We start from the raw sequence: 22,338 nt of genomic DNA, 5'->3' as shown, positions 1-22,338 counted from the left end.
CTTTCCTTCTTTCTCCTTCCTCCTTCTTCCTTCTCCTCCTCCTCCTTCTTTCTCCTCCTCCCTCCTCATCCCACCTTTCTCTCCTTCCTCTTCTCTCTTACTCCCTGCTCCTTCTTCCCCTCTTTTGTCTTCTCCTCCTCCTCTTCCTCCTCATTTTCTTCTCCTTCTCTTGTTCCTCCTCATCATCTTTCTTTCTGTGTGCCAGTCTCAGGGCTTGAACTCAAAGCCTGCGCCTTGTCCCTTCATTTTTTTAACTCAAGGCTAGTGCTTGCCACAGCTCCACTTCTCACCTTTTGGGTTGTGAATCTGAGATAAGTGAGTCTCACAAACTTTCCTGCCAGTACTAGCTTGGAACCATGGTCCTCAGGTCTCAGTCTCTTGAGTAGTTAGGATTACAGGTGTGAGCCACCAGTGCCTAACGCTCACATTAAATTTTAGCCCACTTAAAAAAATCTGAAGAAAGAATTTGGAATTCTCTCACATCTGTTTTTCCCCCTCTGTTTTCTCCCAACAGTGGCAGCTATGTGCTGCCTTAAATCAATGCCTTGTTACAGAGTCCTGGGAGAGAAGATGAGGCAACCTCCTGCCTGCTTCTTTGCCTCTGGTCTCCATGCACCTTCCAGTCATAAGCTGAGCATGGTTGCCAGACTCCAGTTTCTACAGCATCCTCCCTTCCTTCCTCCTAAGTATTCAATCACTCCCTATTGCCAGAATGAAGAGTGAACTGCAAAGTAAGTACATGCCAGGTTCCAATGTCTCTCTCTAATTTTCAATTTTTCATCTATCTATCTATCTATCTATCTATCTATCTATCTATCTATCTATCTATCTATCTATCTATCTATCTATCTATCTATCTATCTATCTATCTATCTATCTATCTATCTATCTATCTGTCTGTCTGTCTGTCTGTCTGTCTGTCTGTCTGTCTGTCTGTCTGTCTGTCTGTCTGTCTGTCTGTCTGTCTGTCTGTCTATCTATCTATCTATCTATCTATCTATCTATCTATCTATCTATCAATCTATCTATCTATCTGTCTGTCTGTCTGTCTGTCTGTCTGTCTGTCTGTCTGTCTGTCTGTCTGTCTGTCTGTCTGTCTATCTATCTATCTATCTATCTATCTATCTATCTATCTATCTATCTATATTGCTTCTAGTATGAGGACTTGAACTCACGCCCTATATACTGACCCTGAGCTTCCTCACTCAAGGCTTGCATTCTACCACTTGAACCACAGTTCCACTTCTGGCTCTTTTGGTGGTTCAATGGACATAAGAGTCTCACAGACTTTCCTGCCTGGTCGCGTTTTGAACCAGGATCCTCAGACCTCATCTTCCTGAGTATCTAGGATGACAGACATAAGCCACGGTTCGCAGAAGATAATATTCATTTCTATTCTTACCTATAAATAGACTTATGGACTGTAAGATGGGACATAGAACATTGTCTTTGGAGTAATGGCTTTGCCAAGATCTAGGATATGATGGAAGCATGGCCTCTGCTAGCCAGCCTCTAAAGAAAACCCTTCTTCTGGCTTGCTCACACTAGAGATGAGAGTAGAGGAGCTCGAAATGCTGCTCCAGGAAGGACGCCATCATGTTCTTCTGTGAGGTGAGAGATGTGGCCCTCCATGTGGCCTTCCTGGGAGGACAAGACCAGCCCAAAGCCCAGGTAAACATCTACTTCTCCCACCATGCATCATTCTTGACTGCCAACAGTTTTTATGAGTGAATAGCTAGGTGTGGTGATAGTCATGGGAGAGCCTGGGAGAGCAAGTGAGGGCCTTTGGCCTTGTGTAGTCTAAACCCCATCCCCTTCTGATGGGGAATCTGAGCTCCTGAGAGGTGCCTCTGTTCTCTCATCTTCTCCTTTCTTAATCTGAGGCACTGCGGGGTTGAGATCACCTTGAGAAAGCAGAGGGCTGTGTTGACCTGCTCAGCCAGGGGCAGAGAACACTCCAGAAATACTCCTAAATCCAAGGAGAGCAGAAGCAGAGAGGAGAATAGGAGAGGAGAGAACAGGCATTCCTCTGGTTCAGAGAAATAGAGTGCAATCTCAGAGCAGAGACAAGAACAGGAGAGGCTTCAGAACCTATGTGAAAACTTCCTAGCTTGCTTGCTTCCTTCCTCCCTCCCTAACTTCCTTCCCTTCCCTACCCTTCCCTTCCTTCCATCTTTCTTTCTCTCTCCCTTCCTTCCTTCCTTCCTTCCTTCCTTCCTTCCTTCCTTCCTTCCTTCCTTCCTTCCTTTTTCTTTTTCTCTTCTTTTTTTTTGGGGGGGGCGGTCAGTGAAGGGGCTTGAACTCAAGGCCCAGGTTCTGTCTCTAAGCTCTTTTGTTCAAGGCTAGCTAGCACTCTACCACTTAGAGCCACAGCAACACTCTGGTTTTCTGCTGGTTCATTGAAGATAAGAGTCTCAAGGACTTTCCTTCCTGGGCTGGCTCTAAACCACGATTCTCAGATCTCAGCCTCCTGAGAAGCTAGGATTACAGGCATGAGCCGCCAGCGTCCAGCCTAGAATTTCTTATTATAAGAACATAGTTAGGCACCAGTAGCTCACACCTGTAACCTAGCTGTTCAGGAGGCTGAGATTTTATGATCATAGTTTAAAGACATCCCAGGCAGGAAAGTCTGTAAGACTCTTTTCTCTAATGAACCAGAAGAAAACTGGATGCAGAGCTTTGGCTCAAATGGTAGCATGCCAACGTTGAGCAAAAAATACCCTCAGGGTCAATGCTCAAGTTCCAAGTTCAAGCCCCAATAGTGGCACACACAGACAAAAAAAAAAGAATAAATTAAGAAGTAGTGATTGCTTTCTACCGAAAACCTGAAAGGAATGAAGAGGTGAACCTTTTAGGAATCTGTGTACCAGAGTTGGAGGTGTGACTCAAGTGATAGAGTACCTGCCTGTCAAATGCAAGACCCTGAGTTCAAATCTCAGTTCTGCCAAAAAAGCATCTAAGCATTACTCTGGGCAGTATTAAGTTGATCAGAATGTTTGTCAAGGGGAGTGTTTGTGCCTTAAATCACAATGGGGGCAGGCATTCTCTGTCATTAAAATTTGAAGATAGATAAACAGTAAATATTGCTGGGGATAATTAGTGCAGTGTGGAAAGACATGGAAGTTCCAACTCTGGCTGGTCCAAATCCATAGGGCCATGGGTATTTATCTAAAGCGTAGCCAAACCGTCTGAGCTGCAAAGGTGAGGTACAATTTGGAAGGCACTCTTTTGACACAGTTATGTTTGAGAGGTGTAATAATAACAGTTTGGCTGGATGCTGGTGTCTCATGCTTCTCATCCTAGCTACTCAGATGGCTGAGATCTGAGTATCGAGGTTCAAAGACAGCCCAGGCAAGATAGCCAATAAGACTCTTATCTCCAATGAACCACCAGCAAAAGGAAGTGTATCTGTGGCTCAAAGTGATAGAGTGCTAACCTTGAGCAAAAGAGCTCAGGGACAGAACTTAGGCCCTTAGTTCAAGCCCTGAAACTGACAAAAGAAAAGAGAAAAGGGGGGAAGGGAAAAAGAAAGGAAAAAAGGAAGGAAGGAAGGAAGGAAGGAAGGAAGGAAGGAAGGAAGGAAAGAAAGAAAGAAAGAAAGAAAGAAAGAAAGAAAGAAAGAAAGAAAGAAAGAAAGAAAGAAAGAAAGAAAGAAAGAAGGAAGGGAATTATAAGAAGAGTTATTTTCATTCATAGAGGAAAGTGGCTTGAATGGCAGAATGCTCATCGGATGCAGACTTAACCATTGACTTTGGGAAATTACTTGATATCTCTGACTTTGAACGTCACCTTTACAGTTTGTGAATGAGCCCGCTGCATAGTCAGGATCATTGTGTGGATGGGCAGCACACAGTAGGCCTTCAGTTGATGGCTGTCCCTCCTCTCCAACTATCTGTTGTCCACAACCTTCCATCGGCACCTCTCTGAGATGTCTGTCTGTCTGTCTGTCTGTCTGTTGATCAGCTGGCAGAGAGGCCTCTCTGCCAACTTCCACAATGCTATATTATGGGATGCAGAAACAGCTTTCTGCCATTAAACCTGTGAGGAAAGAACACTTGCTCATTAGAACTGCTCAGTGTGACTCTCCCAAAGGTCATCTCAGTTCTGCAATCCAGACTTGTAGGTTCTTGACATAGACCACGTTGTGTCTCTTGACCTATATAAACGAAAACCTGCGAAAAACATCTAAATCCAGATCTAGGCTGAGGAAGCAATTTTCTTTTCTGGATGGATGGCACAGTTACAAACAACTGGAAAGCAGCAGTATTAATCAAGAATGGGGAACTTTTAAACCCACAGAAGTTAAAAGCAGGGGGAGGGAAGTTGACTGACACATGTAATGATAAAATCTAGACTATTTTGGCTTCAGGTATGGCTTGATCCAGGTACTCAATATCAGGATTTCTCAGCATTAAAAGTCTTTTATTTTATTTTTTTTGGTCGGCCGTGGGGCTTGAACTCTGGGCCTGGGCTCTGTCCTTCAGCTCTTCAGCTCAAGGCGAGCGCTCTACCACTTGAGCTACAGTGCCACTTCCGGTTTTCTGGTGGTTTATTGGAGATAGGAGTCTCACGGTCTCTCCTGCCCAGGCTGGCTTTGAACCGCGATCCTCAGATCTTAGCCTCCTGAGTAGCTAGGATTACAGGCGTGAGCCACCAGCACCCGGCTCAGCATTAAAAGTCTTATTGTACTTTTGATCACCCAAGGTAAATAAAAATACTGGAATTGACCCATGAATTATTAGGCTGATGAAATTCTTCTGTGACAACCTGCCTAGATGATCATTGTCTTCCCAATTGATAACTTTGATGAGACCGCCTCCAGGTCTCATTAGAATTTTAGAGGAATCTCACTGTACAGAACCATAAAAGACTATGATACTAAGGTAGAAAAATGTCAGTGTACTACACACCCCCACTCCAAACTCCGATGACTTCCTAGAGGATTAAATCGAGACTTAAAGAAGTAGTGATTGCCTCTCCCACCCAAATATACAGAAATTCTATGACATATCTGGTGTTGTAATGTAGATTTCTTGATACTAATGGAATCGGGTTTTTTCTTCTATATTTTTGCTGCAACTGGGGTGGAGATAGGGTTGATAATAATAGCCTCTGGAAAATGAAACTAGTCTTTTTTTTTTTTGCCAGTCCTGGGGCTTGAACTCAGGGCCAGGAGCTGTCTTTGAACCTGTGTGTGCTCAAGGCTAGTCCTCTACCACTTGAGCCACAGCTCTACTTCTGAGAATTTTTTGGAGTAGTTTATTGGAGATCAGGATCTCATGGGCTTTCCTGCTCTGGATTGGCTTTGAACTGAGATCCTTACATCTCAGCCTCCTGAGTTGCTAGGATACAGACTAGCTGTCCCATTTGGTTCCTTTGCTGAGAATTAGGACTCTTCTGGAAACTCTAAGCAAATAGGAGTCAGCTGTGGAGGGCAGTGTTGGCAGATGGCAGCAGGTGGATGTCAAGCTGCAGAGCACAGGGCCCTGTCCGTGATGCTGACCCTTCTCCTCTGTGAGCCAGAGGTTGCTGGATCCTGTGTGACTTGTTCCTGTTTGCAGTCTCCAACACGTCTTCCATTAAATGATAACATTGTCCCCACACCATCCATGGTGGCTTTGAACACTCAGATCTCGGTTCTTCTGTGCAGAAAGACCTGGTGGACTAGAATCTCAAATGTTGCTTCCATGTTGGTTTTGTTAGCATCAGGACTGAATCTCTTTGAGGGCTCACTTGGTCCTTTTAAGGGATCTTTTACTCAAGATTACCAGGCAAGAGAGACAAGTCTTCCTTCCCTCTTTCAATGAATTATCTTCCAGCCTTCCTTATCTTCTTGGGGCTCACACCTGTCATCCTAGCTACTCAGGAATCTGAGACCTGAGGATTACGGTTTCCAAACCAGCTTTGGTAGAAAGGTCCATGAGACTCATCTCCAACGAACCACTCAAAAGCCAGAAGTGGAAGTATGGCTCAAGCAGTAGAGTGACAGCCTGGAGCAAAACAGCCAAATGGAGTTGGAGGGCTTGAGTTCAAGTCCCAGTACTAGCACATACACACAAGAAAATTTGTCTTGTAGACTTGGCCACTTGTGTCTGCAAATTGGTTCTTCATGGGAATCTTGGGTCAAGTCTGTCTAGCCTTGGGTTTGCCTCAGGTTTGTCCTTTTGTTTTCAATGCTTGGCCATCATTTTGACTCTTAGATTTTAGATCTGTAGTTCCCTCAGAGAGAAATCGTATTTCATTCCATTGCAACTTCTAAAATACTACACAGAATGCCATATTCATCTCAGTCAAAACACCTTATCACATCTTCACAGGAAAAATGACTGCGTGAAGTTTAATTTGCTTCAAGTATTATTTGAACTGTGTGTGTTTGTGTGTATAAATCCTGGGGCTTGAACTCAGGGCCTAGGCACTGTCCCTTAGCTTTTTCTTTCAAAGTTCAGTACTCTACCACTTGAGCCATATGCTTCCCTTCTGCAGGGTTTTTTTTTGTGTGTGATTCATTCAGAGATAAGAGTCTTACAGACTCTCCTGCCTGGGCTGTTCTTTGAACTGTGATCTTCAGATCTACACCTCCTGAGTAGCAAGGATTACAGGTGTGAGCCACTAGCACCTCACTCTGGCCCCATTTGAACTAATTCTGTCTGAAAGAGAGAGAGAGAGAGAGAGAGAGAGAGAGAGAGAGAGAGAGAGAGAGAGAGAGAGAGAGAGAGAGAGAGAGAGAGTGTCAGAGGGAGACAGACATACAGACAGAAAGACAGAGACAGAGAGAAAGATAGAGACAGAGACAAAGCTAAAGAGAGAGAGAATGACTTTTCTTTTGCTCTACTGAGCCTTCTTGGGATAGAAGCAAAGTTTTCCCTTTTTGTTTTGATTTTGGTTTCTGAGGAATTAGCAATAGGTCTAATTAATGTCATCAAAAGGAGAGCATTTAATTAACTAAATAACATGTTGAGTCTAATGAGAACATACTTCAGCACCCACTAGGTGGTAATGGTCTCTGAGGCTAATTCCCAGGAGGCCTGTGATTGGATACAGAGAAATTTCTGTCCGCCAGTGTCAGGGTGTGTGTGTGTGTGTGTGTGTGTGTGTGTGTGTGTGTGTGCATGTGTATGCATAGGTGTGTGTGCACATGAATGTGTATACACCTTGCTTTGCACTTGCCCAGAACTCTCTATTTCCAGTCCTCTTGACCTGTCTAGCCATTTTAATACTTGATGGCCCAATCATTTATAACACCTGATGGAGGCAATCATTTTACCTTAGAAGTAAGTACATGAGGCCCAGATAAGGTTTGTGACTGTATCAGAGTCACACAGCCTCCACCACAGACAGAGTAGGCATTGTTTACATAATATGAAGTGGCCCTGTGGCTCAAGTGGTAGACTGCCAACTTTGAGCAAAAGAAACAAAAAAGCCAAGAGCAAGTGCAAGGTCCTGAGTTCAAATCCTAGTACTGGCACAAAAGACAAGGCGTTCTCTGCATCTCTATGTCATGGCGTCTCATTTACCTCAGAGATGATCGTTCTTAAGATTCCTGAGTGCTTACTTCAACATCTTATTTGGATGAATCTTATAAATTCTTTTCCCCCCAGTATTTTAACACAACAGTAATTAGGCCACTCATGGTGTGTGCAGACCTCCTCCATTTTTGCTTAACATTTTTACTTTCAGCACACAGGACTCTTGTATTTATCTCTTTTTTTGGCCGATTGTGGGGCTTGAACTCTGGACCTGAACACTGTCTCTCAGCATTTCAGCTCGAGGCAAGTGCTCTACCACTTGAGCCACAGCGCCACATCTGGTTTTCTGGTGGTTTATGGAAGATAAGAATCTCATGGACTTTCCTGCCTAGGCTGGCTCTGAACTGTGACCCTCAGATCTCAGCTTCCTGAGTAGCTAGGATTACAGGTGTGAGGCATTGGCACCTGGTTTTATTTATCTTTGATGGCTGCATGACAGATGAACTTTAGGCTATTACTCAGGACCAACAAAGTTAATCCACCAAAAAGCACAGACAAGAAACAGGGGAGAGATGGGAGAGTTCTTTCTCTGCAAATCCCTTACCTGAGCAAACCTAGGTCCTGGGGATGAATGGACTTGGAGGCATTAGAGTGACAGGGAGGAAGAGGAAGAGGTGAAGCTTCAGAGTGAAGCCCGCCTCCTACTTCCTTTTCCATCTTTCTTTGCTTTTTCTTCTTCTAAAATTTCTGTTCTCTGCAGAGACCCAAGCATCCAGAATAGAAGCTCCCAGTAGGTTTATCTACTCATTTATCCTTCTCTGGGAACAATTGCTTTGTTAGCATTGAAAAGATTTATTCATCCCATCTTTGTTTTCACCCTTGTGGGCTTTCTGCTTATTATTGGCTGTTTTTTTGTTTGTTTTCTTGCTTTTTCTTTTTGTACCAGTCCTGGACACTGTCCCTGAATTATTTTTTGCTCAAGGCTGGCACTCTACCACTTGAGTCACAGCTCCACTTCTGGTGGTTTCTTTTGTTTAATTTTTTTTGGGGGGGGGTCCAGTGGTGGGGCCTGAACTCTGGGCTGTGCGCTGTCCCTCAAGTATAGCACTCTACCACTTGAGCCACAGTGCCACTTCCGGCTTTTTTCTTTTTGCTTATGTGGTGCTGAGGAATTGAACCCAGGGCTTCAGGCATGCAAGGCAAACGCTCTACCACTGAGCCACTTTCCCAGCTCCATCATGAGATTTTTATCTCCAATTAATCAACCCAGAAAGCCAGAAATGGAGATGTAGCCCGAGTGGAAAAGTGGTAGCCCTGAGCAAAACATACAAACAAGCAAAAAAGATTCAGGGACAAGCCCAGACCCTGAGTTCACGTCCCAGTGCCAGCCTCCAGAGAAGACAACAACAAAATAAAGCAGTATGCTACAGCACACTCTTCTACAGATTTGGTAGAGATGTGCTTGACCTTCATTCAAATGAAGAGAATCTTTTAATTTTCTCTGCTTGATGCTGCTCAGTGGGGCATTGGGGAACCTCTCCTTTCTCTGCGGGTGTCAACCATTCACATTGTACGGTGAAGGTTACAGTGAAAGTTTCCACTGGGTTACCATTCCTCGGCCAAAGCTGTCTTATATAATTGAGTTTTCAGCTCTCTCCAAATCTATTTTGAAGCTCTTCTGACCCATTTCCTCTCCTGGGAGATTGGTCCTTCTAGAACACTTCACCTGGATGAGTTTTGCTGGTTGGTCTCACATGGAAAGGGGCCAGTGAACTACTACACTTGAATGTGTTTGGCTGGGTTGGGTCGGTGGGAGGCAGGAAGGAGGCCTAGGCGCTTCTCTAGTGCTTTCTTGATTCAGTGTGACACTGGTAATCATCATGGGTTCCATCTTTGTGGCCCCTGATGGAGGGCCCCTGGTGCACAAATCTGACTCTCTGTGGACTCTGATAGCACTTCTTCTGAGCTTTCATCTCCTTTGACCTCGGGGAATCCACAGCTCTCTTTTGCTGCCAATCTCCATGTGGCTCAGTGGCCCTTGTTTATTCTTTAATCTCCTACCCATCACTTCTTTCTTCCAGTTGGTTCACAAAAGTGAACTGAATTTGTGTGTGTGTGTGGGGGGGTGTACAAGTACTTAGACTCTGAGTCTCTCTTGCTTGTTTTGATTTACTCAAGAGAGCTCCACTTCTTCCTTTTTGATTAATTGGAGATCAGAGTCTTACAGACTTTTCTGCCAAGGCTGGCTTCAAATCTTGATCTTCAAACCTCAGCTGCCTGAATAGCTAGGATAATAGGCATGATCTACTAGTACTGGGCTTTCCATGGGGCATTTGTTTCCTGCTGAGACCTGGAGCAGATGCTCCTGCTGAATTCACTCCTATGTGTTCCAAGTTGTTTTTTGGTTATTTCACAACTGATAGGTCCAGCCCATCACCAAGATTATCACATTTGCTGCCTTCCCCTGGCACACATCGTTGCCCCTCCCTGAGTTCTTGGTCAACTAGAATTGTGAGGTCATTATAATGAGGACATTCTTTTTGGAACTTGATTTCAGAACTAGGTTACCCAGGCTACAGGCCTGTCACCATCTTAAGGACTGTTTATGAGTAAGATCCTGTATTCCTTCATTCTCAACTTTCTGCTCTGTTAAATGAGAGCATCATAGCTTTCCTTTCAAGCTAATTACTGCCAGGATGAAGTGAATTGACATACATGGCAAACTTCATACGGGACAGTGCTTAGTGCTTCATACGGGTGGCCTTCATTGTCAAGGTAACCATGCTTTACATACAAGAGCAAACATTTGATCTAAACACAACACTTGTCTTTTATAGGATGTCGATTGTCTCATGGGCACTGCAAATAGTGATGCTGTGGTGCTTTCTGGAGCCAGGTATCTTGGGAAGGAAATGGTGAGCCATTTTGTGTGTGTGTGTGTGTGTGTGTGTGTGTGTGTGTGTGTGTGTGTGTGCGTGCGTGCGTGCACATGTGCACGCATGCATGCACGCAATCACGCACGGGTGCATGTTCTGGTCCTGAGGCTTGAACTCAGGACCTGGGCTCTGTTTCTGAATTTTTCTACTCAAGGCTAGTATACTACCCCTTGTGCCACAGTTCCACTTCTGGCTTTTTGGTGGTACATTGGAGATAAAAGTCTTAAGGACATTCCAGCCTGGGCTGGCTTTGAACCATGATCCTCAAATATTAGTCTCCTGAGTAGCTAGGATTACTGTTGTGAGCCATCAGTGCCCGAATTGTAATTGTCTTTTTTTCTTTTCCCCAGCCTTGTTTGAGTTTTCTCAGGTGCTCCCTAATGTGTGATGGAGTTGTATGTGAAAAGATGATTATAAGCAAAAATGTTGTGTGTTGGAAAATGTGTTTAATTCACCCTGACTACTGGATATCTTTGCCTAGCAACAGTGTGCTAGAGTGGTTAGTTATTAACTCAGAATTGCTGGGCTGATCTGAAGTTGTAGGTACTGTCTCTTCTCAGCTTTGCAGGAGAAAATCCCATTCATCAGCCTGAGAAAAGATTCACATTGAAAATTCAATATATGAGCCAAGTACTGGTGGCTCACATCTGTCATCCTAGCTACTCAGGAGGCTGAGATATGAGGATTGTGGTTCAAAGCCAACCCAGGCAGGAAAGCCCATGAAACTTTTATCTCCAATGAACCACCAAAAAGCTATGTGAAGCTATGACTCAAGTGGTAGAGTGTTAGCCTTGATCAAGGGACAGTGCTCAGGTCCTGAGTTCAATCCCCAGGACTGGCAAACATGTTTGCATGAGCTTACCCTCCAAATTCAAGATATGATTTCTACTAAATTTTCTGCAATCTATTAACAATTCAAAAGAAACCATAGTTGGGATAATATAGGCAGGGTAAGGTAATAGGGAAGTTAGAAAATATATTCAAAAAATTAAGCTGGAATTAGGAGTGAGGGTATAACCCGCCTAAAAAATAAACAGTCTGGCTGGGTGCTGGTGACTCACACCTTTAATCCTAGCTACTCAGAAGACATGAGAGCTGAGGATCCTGGTTCAAAGCCAGCGTGGGCAGTAAAGTCTGTGAGACTCTTATCTCCAGTAAACCACCAGAAAACTGGAAGTGGCACTATGGCTCAACTGATAGAGTGCTCGCCTTGAGCTGAAGAGCTGAGGGACAGCACCCAGGACCAGAGTTCAAGCCCCACATCAATAACAACAAATAATGGGCTGAACCACAAGAAGTTGAGTCAACTGTTTCAAAAACCCACAGAACTGCCTTCTTTCTAACACTTTCTTTTTCTTTTTCTTTTTTCCACATGTAGAGTAAACATTTCTGCCTCAGAGAAGTAAATAGGTATGGGAATAAAAAGTGACTCTTTCTGGTAAATCTATGACCAGAATGAATATCTTAAATAGGATCACGAAGAGCAGACTTCCATGTCACAAAACTCCTTTGCCAATCCAGATCCACTGTGCCACTCTTGCATAACAGTAGCAAAAAAAAAAAAAAAGAAGAAAAACAATAAAAGGATAATAGAGAAGTTGCTAGGCTACCCTTCATCCAAGTGACCAGTTTGTGAATGAGGAGCTCCAACCCACATAGAGACATGAAGGTCACTTACGAAGCCCCTAATTCTCTGTTTGGCAGAAGCCGTCAAATTCTCCCACTCCTGGCAACTGGCAAGGTACTATCAGCTAACTTGTGTGAGGTTTTGTGAATGACTTCAAGCTTGTATTGTTAATCTAATTTCCTCAAGGGTCACAGTGGGGCATGGAAAATCTAGTAGGGTTCCCTTTTCTTTCTTTTTCTTTCTTTTTTTTGTCAGTCATGCGACTTGAGCTCTGGGTCTGGGGACTGATCTTGAGCTCTTCAGTTCCCTACCACTTGAGTCACAGCACACTTCTGGTTTTCTGGTGGTTAATTGGAGATGAGTCTCACAGATGTTCCTGCATTGGCTGGCTTTGAACTGTGATCCTCAGATCTCAGCCTCCTGAGTAGCTAGGATTAAAGGCATGAGCCACCAGTGTCCAGAGGGTCCCTTTTCTATTTGGGAAATCTCTTTTCCACATACCTTCCCAGAGATACCTAAGAAACTACAAACAAAACTGGATTATTTTGTGGTGCTTGGGATTGAATTTAAGGTCTCACATTTACCAGGCAAGTACTCTACTATATTACCTATACCCTCAGTCCTGTTTACTTTTGGGGTTTCTTTCTTTCTTTGTTTCCCTCAGATAGGGGTATCATGTTTTTACTCCTACTGACCTTGGACCACAGTCATTCTACCTTTGCCTCCAGAGTAGCTGGGATTATAGTCATGCATTATCATGTCTGGATTTGTTTTTAAGTATTTGTATTATAGTTTGAATTCAGGGCTTTGAGGCTCAAGGCTGGCATTCTACCCCTTGAGCCACACCTCTACTTCCTGTCTTTTGCTGGATGGTTGGATATAAGACTCAGAGGGTTTTCTGTTTGGGCTGGCTGAGAATTTGACCTTCAGATCTCAGCCTCCTAATAGCTAGTAGTACATATGTGAGCCACCAGTGTCTTTTCCTCCTCCTCCTCCTCTTCTTCCTCCTCCTTCTCTCCTCCTCCTCTTCCTCCTCCTCCTCCTGCTCCTCCTCCCCTCCCCCTCTTCCTCCTCCTGTTCCTCCTCCTCCTCCTCCTTCTCCTCCTCCTCGTCCTCCTCGTCCTCCTCTTCCTCCTTTTTCGGTAGATTCTCACTAAATTTTGTCTTGGCTAGCCTTCCACTATGGTTCTCCTATCTCTACCTCTAGAGGAGTGAGTCAGCATAGCTGGAAAGGAAACAGAACTTTTGCCTGACTCACTGTGGTGACAAGATCAGCAGGAATTCATATCGTCTCAACCTTCTCTCAACCCTTTCTAATTCATTTCTTCCCCCTTCTAAACTCTGTGTGTGTGTGTGTGTGTGTGTGTGTGTGTGTGTGTGTGTGTGTGTGTGTGTGTGTGTGTGTGCGTGTGCATTTATAATTGTGCTAGTACTAGGGCTTGGACTCAGGGCCTGGAGCTCTCATTTGGCTTTTATTGCTTAAGACTGGTACTTTACCATATCAACCACAGCTCCATTTCCAACCCTTTTTTGCCAGTCGTGGAGCTTGAATTCAGGTCCTGGGCACTGTTCCTAAGCTTCTTTTGGTCAAGGCTAGTATTCTACCACTTGAACCACAGCGCTATTTCTGGCTTTTCTGTGTATGTGGCCCTGAGGAATTGAACCCAGGGATTCAGCCATGGTAGGCAAGCACTCTACCACTAAGCCACCTTCCCAGCTCCTGTTCCCAATTCTTTGCTGATTCATTGGAGATCAGGCTCTCACAGACTTTTCTGCCTAGGCTGGCTTCAAACCAAGGTCTCTGCCTTTCTGAAGAGCTAGGATTATAGGCATGAGCCACTAGCATCCAGATTCAGGCCATGGGTTTTTTGTTTTGTTTTGTTTTGTTTTGTTTTTGCTTCAGATCCAGATTGTAAACATGTCTTGGATGGATTTATATCCTGCTTAGGGCCATAGCCCACACAGTACAAAGTAGACTTTACCTTCACTTGAGGTGAATTCTCATGGGAATTTAGTGGTGAGGATTACATAGTGTGGGCTATTATAGGACCCAGGCAGTATGTGAGAAAATGGGAAAGCACACAGCAGAGACCTTGGCATCTCTTTGATGGCCACAGAAGGAAAGTGTGGGTTTCCTCCATCTTGACATAAGTTCCTTTTTGGATTCTCCAAGTGTGAAGTTCCTCTGAAGCGATCCTTCTTTGATCTCCAACAGAACGCACTTTGTAGATCATCTCCATCCTTGACCCCCTGTGCATCTCCTTCCCACAATAGCCAGGTGTTCTTCAGAGATAATGCCATCTGCACAATAGCTTTGTGTCTCCTTCATGTCCTTCAGAAGTGGGGGCGGGGAGGCTTCAATCTTAGAGACCTATAGCATCCCTGAAGGGCCTTTGTTGCTTTTCCTTGAGATAAATGGGTGCCGGTGTCTCTGGGCAAAAGGGATCAAACTTTGCACAGTGATTTTCAGATCCGTTCAGCCTCCCAAGTAGCTAGGATTACAGGTGTGTATCACTGACACCTGGCTGCATTCTTTTTTTTTTTTTTTTTGTCAGACTTGGGGGTTGAACTCAGGACCTGGGCACTGTCCCTGAGATCCTTTTGCTCAAGGCTAGCACTCTACCACTTGAGCCACAGCCCCATATCCAGTTTTTTCTGTGTATATGGTCCAGAGGAATCCAACCCATGGCTTCATGCATGCTAGGCAAGCACTCTACCACTAAGCGACATTCCTACCCTTGCATTCATGTTTAAGGATGGTTTTCTTTCTCTTGTCAGCCCTCTTGCCTTCTTGTAGTTTCCTGAGAACCTCAATTCCTTTCTCCTGAACACCAACAGTTTCTCCTCCAAGTGGAAAAGAGATGGAAAGTATTCAGAGTTTCGTAATGCTTTCTTTTGGCTCTATTTTTCTTCTATTGATTTCTTTGTAATTAAAAAGGTCATAGAAATGTGTGGGGCTGAGAAGGTGACTCAGTGGTAGAGTGCTTGCCTTGCATGCCTGAGGCCCTCAGCACCACATAAGCAAAAAGAAAAAGCCGAAAGTGGCACTGTGGCTCAAGTGTTAGAGCGCTAGCCTTGACCTGAAGAGCTGAGGGACAGCGCCCAGGCCCAGAGTACAAGCCCCACGACCGAGGCCAAAAAAGAAAAAAAGAAATGTGAGAGAAACGGTAGAAAGATGGAAGGGATCCTAATAGATGAGATGGGTGGAATATGGTGAATAATGGTGAAAGCATGTGGTTGTAGGGAATGTGGACTGACAATCATTCCTTCAACCTGAGTTTTTGGGGTAGGGAAGCCAAAGGCCCAGGGAGGGGACTTGAGTGGCCTGTGGAATTTCTGTGGGCAGGGCTCTCAGCGAACAGCACCCCTGGTGGGCAAATCCAGTGTAGCAGAGCATGTTACTTTGGGAAGCAAAGAACTGTCTGGCCTTGGGCTCCCCACTCACCATGCAGAGATAGGAGAAATGAAACAACCGGGGGCATTTTTTAGATACAGCCGTAGAATGCATACATCTCTCTAGAGAATCAGCCTCTGTGGGCAGCTGCTGGTTTAGCTCAGAAGTGAAGGGTTGGAGAAGAAAGGAGGGAGAAAGAGCCAGGGATGTTGGTTTCTTGTTTTTAGCTCTGTTAGCGTCTTCTGTGCTACTGTTACTAAACCGTATCCTAGTAATAAACACTATCCTAGTGTTACGGTTATTAAAAAAATTAGTTCTGGCTCTAATCCTAGCTCAGGAGGCTGAGATCTGAGGTTAATTGAAAGCCAGACCAGACAGGTTATTTTTGATAAACAACTCAGAAAGCTGGAAGTAGTCTTGTAGCTCCAAGTGTATATCGCTATCCTTGAGAACAAAGAGCCTCAGGGATAGCTCCCGGGTCAAGCTCCAGGATCTGTAAAAAATAAAAAAAAATTAGAACTGGGTACTGCAATCCTAGCTACTTAGGAGACTGAAATCTGATGATTATGGTGGGAAGCCAGCTCAGATAAGAGTGTCTGTGAGACTTTTATCTCCAATTAAACACCAAAAACCTGGAAGTTGTGCTGTGGTTCAAATAATGGAGTGCTAGACTTGAGCACAAAAGGTAAGCACCCAGGCCTTGAGTTCAAGCTCTAGGACCAACACAAACACACACACACATACACACACACACACTCACACACACACACACAGAGCTGTGCTGGCATGAGCTCTTCAGTCTTTTCTCCTTATGAGATTTTTTTCATTAATATTTACACAATATTTTATTATTTTCATTCAGGTGAAATCTTTCCTTAACTCTCTGAGTGGAGAAGAATTAGAGGCTCTAATATTTGAATTAGAACAACTCAGAAGCATTTTCCCTAGCAGAATTTTTTGAGGAAGAGGAAGAAGAGAAAAAAGGTAATATGAAAATTCAGAATCGGAGTGGGAAGATGCAATGTATTTATTATTACTAGAGTATTTATTATTACTAGGGTATTTATTATTATTATTATTATTATTATTATTATTATTATTATTATTATTACTAGATTATTTATTATTACTAGAGTGATTTGTGTGTTTGTGTGTGTGCACGCACAACACCTGTGCTGGTCCTGGGGCTTGAACTCAAGGTCTGCTTGCTGTCCCTGACCTTCTTTGCTTAAAGTTAGACCTTTAAGGACTTGAGCCACACCTCTACTTCCAGCTTTTTTTTGTGTGTGATTAGAGATAGGAGTCTCACGGAGTTTTCTTCCTACGCTGGCTTCCAACTATGATCCCCAGATCTCAGCTGCCTTAGTAGCAGTCTGACAGGGATAGCCACTGGTACCCTGCATCTCTCTCTTTTTTGCAGTAAGAATTTTCATGTAGAATTTTTTTTGCAACTTTCCCCCATCTAGGTGTTCAAACACGTCAGCCTCTTGCTTATGTCTTCTTTTTTTTTCCCTGTCAGACTTCTCTTATCATCCCTCATACTGATATTGTTCATACACCCCTGCCAGTGATTACAGTTAAAGATTGCTTTTTCAGATTTTGTCCTCAGTTTGGCTGATGTTTCTTTATATCTCTGGATACTTCATCTGTGCCTCATGACTTGTGGGATCCTTAATTCCATCTTGAATTGAGGCAGAAAAGTTGGTAGTACCTAAAACGTGAGTGGCACTCTTCCCCCTCCCTGCCTCCACAATTTAAAGCCTGTATCTCTTAGAAAATATGAATGTTGAAGCTGCTCATTTTTTATAGTAATTAGGTAATGTGGCAGTTAGTATAAAATGTAATTTCTGGACAAATGAATCTTAAGGGTTGTTTAATTTTAACATTTAATTAGATATATTTCTAAGACATATTCTCTGCTAATTGGCTATTTTAAGAAAGTGGAATCCAATGAACTAAGTTTTGTCTTTTTTTTAAAGCTGGTCCTAGGATTTGAACTCAGGGCTTGGATGTTGCCCTAAGCTTTTTTGCTCATGGGTAGTGCTCTACCACTTGAACCACTGCACCACTTCTGGCTTCTTCTGAGTAGTTTATTGGAGATAAGAGTCTCACAGACTTTTCTGTCTGGACTGGCTTTGACCCATGATCCTTAGATCTTAATTTCCTCAGTAGCTAGGATTACAAGCATGAGCCACCAGTGCCTAGCCCATTTGTAGTGTTTAAATGAACTATTTACTTTGCCATGGAATGACATTTTCACTCTGAAGTATACAAGTGGTCATAGAGACTAGAATTTTATTTGGTGAACATTTCTTAAAAGTGAATGAAATGAGCCTTTTCAATGAGAAAAGCAACGATGTATGAGTCATGATACACATTCAAACTAAGTTTCAATTTTGTAGAATGTATTTATTGCTCTGTTGAGCTTTGTAGCTTCCCAGTGCTGTTTACAGACTATGCTGATGAAATCTGTGTTGATAATAACAGCTATATTCATTGATTTCAGGACAGTTGGTCAGCATTTGGAAGATTTGTGTCACTCGGTGTGAGTATTTTCCCATTATTTAATGTGTGATGTTAGCAAATCATGTACAGGCAAAAGAAAAGAAAAGACTAACTGATTTTAATTTAATACATCCAAGCAGAAAATCTTATGGTATAGCTTCAGGCTCATTGCTATGTATCTCATTACAACTAAATTTTAAGAGATGACCACTAGTTGAGTTTTAGTGTAATATTAAGGAGTATGCCAGCATTAGCTTTATTGATAATCTGAGAAGGCAACTAAAATACTTCTTCCTTTTCTAACTAAGTGACTTTGTAAGGTAGTTTTTCTGCATATACTTGAAACAACATAACCCAACAGACAGTATAAAAGCAGATGAGAGAATACAGGTGTCTTTCATTAGGCTAAAGGATGAAGAGATTTATTAAAGATGTAAAACAATGGGACTATTCTGCTGAAATTTTACCTTTTTTGGAAAATACAGTGTTTTTCAATAAGCGTATATTAATAAGTAGTGTTTCTTTTCTTTCTTTTTGGTGAGTTGTGGGGAGTAAACTCTGGGCTTGGGTGCTGACCCTCAGCTCTTTAGCTCAGTGCTAGTATTCTACCACTTGAGCCACAGCGCCACTTACAACTTTTTCTGCTTATGTGGTGCTCAGTAATTGAACTCAAGGCCTCATGCATACAAGACAAACACTCTACCACTGAGCCACCTTCCCATCCCCAGTGTTTTTGTTCTTAAATTTACAAAACTACCATAAGCACTTGAGTTCTAAATTTTCTTTTGTTTGGGTTGTGAAACTAGGACTCAATACCTGATGCTTTGCTCATTACCTGAGTTCTACTTTTTAACATATCTGTCTGTTTCTCTTGTGTGTGTGCGTGCACATGCTAATGCATGTGTATCCCCTATTTTTTATTTAATTTATTTATTTTTGTGCCAGTCCTGGGGCTTGAATTCAGCACTTAGGCATTGATCCGGAGCTGCAGTCTACCACTTGAGTTATAGTTGTACTTCTGGGTTTGTTTTGTTTTGTTTTCTGAGTGGTTTATTGGAGATAAGAATCTCATTGACTTTCCTGCTCCAGCTACCTTTTAATAGCAATCTATAGATCTCAGTCTCCTGAGTGTGTAGCCAGGATTACTGGTGAGAGGCACCAGTTCCTGGCTCTACTTACATTTTTTTTTGTCGGTTGCAGGGCCTAAACTCTGGGTCTGGGCACTGTCCCTCAGCTCTTCAGCTCAAGGCTAGCGCTCTCTCACTTGAGCCACAGTGCCACCTCTGGCTTTTTCTACTTATGTGGTGCCGAGGAATCGAACCCAGGACCTCATGCATGCAAGGCAAGCACTCTACCACTGAGCCACCTTACCTTTTTAATTAGCTCTTTGGGAGCTCTCAAAATTTAAGAGTATTAAGAGGTCCTGAGACGAGCATGTTTGAGAGCTGCCAGATTAAAATTTTCCAAATGTCAGTGCTTTTAAAGATGGCTCTCTGTTTTACTTCTTTGAACTGTCAGTGTGCTTGCCACTGATATCTCTAAACCTCATTTGATTTTTTTCTATTTCTCATCAACTGTAAAATAACTAGTCTTCAAGTTTTCTACAAAGCAAATATTTCTCAGTGAGAAACTTTTCTTACTCCTTTAGTATGGATTTTATGCAGACTGGGACATTTTCTTTTTTGTTTGTTGTCTTCAGCATCGTGTTTAAGAAGTCAGACTAGACAATTGTATAACATCTTACTAATAAATGATTCCTTAGTCTATGTAAAAGCTTGATTCCTGATTAGAAAATGTTTTCTGACCAGGTACTGGTGGCTCACACCTGTAAACCTAGATACTCAGGAAACTGAGACCCCGGATGGGTTTAAAGCCAGCTCACCAGCAAAGTCTGTGAGACTCATCCCCAGGTAACTACCAAAAGCCCAAAATGGAGCTGTAGCTCAAGTGATAGAGTGTTAGATTTGAGCTGAAGAAGCTCAGGGACAGCACCCACACCCTGAGTTCATGCCCTAGGACTTGCACAAAAAAAGAAAAAAAGATTTTTTGAACATAAGTTCTTAATGTTCTTCTGAAGTATTGAGATGGCAGTTAACTATGATGGGCTTTGGAGTTATCCACTGAGTCAAAATAAAGATCTGTCTTTTACTAAAGCCATGTGACCTGTGATACTGAGCTCTTTTCTCATCTGTAAGGTAACCCAATCTAATTCCTTACAGGTTGTTAAAATAAGTACTAAATGAAATACTTTATTCAGAGGCTGGGAAGGTGTCTCAGTGGTAGAGTGCTTGCCTTGCATGCATGAGGCCTTGGGTTCGATTCCTCAGTACCACATAAGCAGAAAAAGCCAGAAGTGGCACTGTGGCTCAAGTGGTAGAGCACTAGCCTTGAGCTGAAGAGCTGAAGAGCTGAGGGACAGTGCCCAGGCCCAGAGTTCAGACCCCGAGACTGGCAAAAACAAAACAAAACAAAACAAAAATGAAATAATGTATTCAATAAGTGGCATAATAGTCATAAGCAAGGGATGGTAATTATTTTAATGATTCCAAAGATATAATAGATTAAAAAATCTGCTTTTTAGAAGTCTTAACTTAGGAAACACATAAAGCCATTGTGATGTGTTTAGATAGTTGCATTCTTTCTAATTAGTCCTCAATATGACAGTTGTGTTATTTATAAACTTTTTTTGTGCAATTAACTGCATTTGTTCATGTAATCAGCATCTGTTTGGTGTAGGAATGGGAATCCTGAACTTTAAATACCATTCAGAGGACTCTGAAGGATTTTCTAAACAGTTGGATTTTTGTCTAATATATTCACCAGAAATGACTCTGAAAAGAGACTCCTGCCCAACTCCTCTCACTCTGTGCCAGCCCTCCTCAGTGATATTTGTTGAGAATTCAGCAGTGATGTTGGCATTTAATGATATCTCAATGAAGTACTATAAAAACGGATGTAGCTGACGGGGGATAAATGTAGGAACCTGCTGTTGCGGTAGTGTTGGTCATCTTTTTCTATCAGCATTTTTGGACACAGTGGCAAGTGTCTGTGATCCTAACAATGACAGGAAGATGAAATCGGTAATTGTAGTTCAGGCATGCATCCAGGCAGGAAACCATACTCTCCCTGAAAATAGTCAAGGGAAAGCAGGGCCCAAGGCATGGCTCAGTGGTAGAGTGTCTGCTTACTAAGTTTGAGTGAGCTGAGCTCAAACCCCAGTACCATCATAACAAAGTAAAACAATGGTGGAAGATCACTACCAAATACTTTCCACAGAATTAAGTATATATTGGGCAGGATTGTGGCCCAGTATTAGGCTAGGGGTGTAACTCCATGGTACAGTACTTGCCTGAGGCTTTGCATTTGGTGACTGGCATTGAGATGAGGAGAAGTTGCATCGAAATTATGTAGGATGGTGCTGGTGGCTCACGACTATAATCAGCTACTCAGGAGGCTGAGACCTGGAGGATGGACGTTTAAAGCCAGCCAGGCAGAAAATTCTGTTTAGATCTATCTCCACTTAGCAAGAAAAAGACAGACTGGTGTTGTGGTTCAGATTAGTAAGACATCAGCTGAGTTCAAGCTGTGGTCCTGGCACCAAAAACAACAATAACAAAATAAATAAATAAAGGAATAAAGTGTGGGCTTTGGAGGGACTTTGGAAAAAGGAAGGATTCTCCCAAAATCGGAAGATGCATGCCTGAACTACAATTACCGATTTCATCTTCCTGTCATTGTTAGGATCACAGACACTTGCCACTGTGTCCAGCCTCTCTGTTGAGATGGAATCTCCTAAAATTTTCTGCCCATGCTGGGCTGGAACTGAGATCCTCTTAATTTTGGACTCTCACATTAGTGTTGGAGGATGAGCACATACTAATATAACAGGCTATGGCTGAGAAGGGATCTCACAAACTGTGCTGCCAAGGCTGACCTCAAATTATAATCCTCCATTCTCAACCTCTCAAATAGCTAGGTTTACAGGCATGAGCCACAGCAGTGACCTGCCTCATTTTGTTCACAACACTTACCAAAAAATAAGTTTATTAACACTCAAACATAATACATTGTATATCTGAACATTGTAAATTAAATGTATATATTGGAATATTATTTACATTCTAAGTACACACTAAATAATTTTTTAGAACAGAATGAGATAAATATAAGTGAAAAAAAATTCTGCATGCTATTGGATCATTTTGTCAATATTTTGTGATATAGGTATGTCATTATATTTTCAGATTAATTTCTTGCACCCAGTAGGATTTAGTTGGATGACAACCTACGAGTCAGGTTTTAGATTTTTATTCATATTAGGATATAGTTAAATGTTGTTTAAATGAGTTACATTGGTAAGGATGGTATTAATGAGATCAGCTTCACAATCCATCTTATACTTGGGATTGC

General features: G+C 42.7%; 1 long non-coding RNA gene across 6 annotated transcripts in view; it reads left to right on the top strand.

Moving 5' to 3' along the window:
• Window positions 1-10,042: 10,042 nt before the first annotated feature.
• LOC138822507 (uncharacterized) overlaps window positions 10,043-22,338 on the top strand; it is a 34,170-nt gene continuing 21,874 nt past the window's right edge. For 5 of the 6 annotated variants that reach the window (XR_011370525.1, XR_011370523.1, XR_011370522.1 and 2 more), the window contains exons 1-5: window positions 10,043-10,075; window positions 10,304-10,381; window positions 11,781-12,143; window positions 16,286-16,407; window positions 17,930-17,968. This is a non-coding gene — a long non-coding RNA (uncharacterized lncRNA). The remainder of the gene's footprint in view (window positions 10,076-10,303; window positions 10,382-11,780; window positions 12,144-16,285; window positions 16,408-17,929; window positions 17,969-22,338) is intronic. The other variant, XR_011370524.1, reaches the window with a different exon arrangement.

Source organism: Dipodomys merriami, unplaced genomic scaffold, assembly GCF_024711535.1.
Source record: "Dipodomys merriami isolate MVZ:Mamm:240054 unplaced genomic scaffold, mDipMer1.0.p SCAF_1112, whole genome shotgun sequence".
Classification (NCBI taxonomy): Eukaryota; Metazoa; Chordata; class Mammalia; order Rodentia; family Heteromyidae; genus Dipodomys; species Dipodomys merriami.
Note: the sequence above shows the minus strand (reverse complement) of the source record. Positions and strands in the feature narration are given on the sequence as shown.